This window comes from Hyalella azteca, unplaced genomic scaffold (assembly GCF_000764305.2).
Source record: "Hyalella azteca isolate HAZT.00-mixed unplaced genomic scaffold, Hazt_2.0.2 contig737, whole genome shotgun sequence".
NCBI lineage: Eukaryota > Metazoa > Arthropoda > Malacostraca > Amphipoda > Hyalellidae > Hyalella > Hyalella azteca.
The window spans coordinates 52745-54182 of record NW_025931074.1 but is presented as its reverse complement, the minus strand read 5'-3'; positions in this window follow the sequence as shown (position 1 = coordinate 54182).

Sequence of the window (1438 nt, the reverse complement as noted above, 5' to 3'; positions counted from 1 at the left end):
TGTAGCTTGAAAACTGTAGGAGGAGATAGGTTTGCCGTGAGACCAATCGGAGGTTTTCACCACGCTCGAAAAACTACCGGGCGGCACGTAAAATGACGTAAAAGAGTCGTAACGTAGCCAACATACCGAAATTAAGCCTTAAAACTAAGTGAGGAAGGCATAGAGCGAGTGGCTGCACACCTTTCACCTCGCTGTCATGATGGGCACTGAAAGATCTGGGTGCATCTGGCAGTATATAAAGTCACGCCCCGTAATTACTGCCATAGGAATTAGTTAAGGCCGCCCCCCACCGCCCCCCGTTCCATGGGGTGTGGTGAACGTAAAAATGGAGGTAGAAAGATGATTCTGCCACCAATGGAAGCGTCAGAAAGTAAGCTTTAAGATAAGTATAAGCACCGGCTAATGCCATATTGGGCCGCTTTACGTCAGACGTTCCTTTTTAGTGTGTCTAGCCTTCTAATTAATCCCATAGGCTTTTGTGAAGGGCTCTAAAAACTCCCTCCCTTCGGGGGGCTGTTACGAAATCATTTTTCGACGTAGAGTGATGATTCTGGTACCGTTGGATGCGTCAAAAAGTAAGCTTTAAGATGAGCACAAAAACCGGAAAACGCCAAAATTGAATATTTTAGGGTAGACGGTCCCCTTAAGATGAGACTAAACACGTAACTGCAGCACAACTCAAGTAGACACTATATATAAAGAGCTCACCAGCTAATTAGTTCCTATCTAATTACTTAAAGAACTCCCCCACCCGCCCCCCTTTCATGAAATGTCGTGAAATCATAAATCAACGTATAGAGATGGCAGTGGTACCGTTGGATAGGGCAGAATGTCAGCTTTAAAATTAGTATGAAAACCAAAAAAGTAAAAATTTTCAATTTTAGGGTAGACGCTCCCCTTAAATGCGGCCTTCAGCTCCTATCCCCTTGAAATTGTAAATAGATAGGCCTGTCTCCTGATGTGTATTTGTTTTTATTTTGTCAATTTATGTTTTTATCTTCGATATGAATTTAATTTTCTAATTGATTCTGATTTTCTTATAGGTTTGGAACTTTTGAACTGACGATGGAGCTGGACTCCGAAACGTTTTCATTCTTAAGAAATGGTTAATATTCTGGCTGTTTTCTTTGCTTTTAAATTCCTGGCTTCCTGATATTATTTTCAAAACATTAAGTATTCTAAATGGTATGTTATAAAAACCTCGAGGAAAATTAACTTTCTTCTTTATGTACCTTCATTAATCTTTTATATCGCCTCAAAACTGCTCAATCGGTTCTGCCCCACCCTGTACCTACGGAAAGAAATATGAACAATGTGTGAAGTTTAGCAAAGCTGGCCTCCGGCATGCGCCCCGCACTATCTTGGTACTGCAACGACGCCAACGTGACATAAAATTTGTACTAGGAGGAATGCCAGCGCCAAGTTTTTAGGTAAGAAT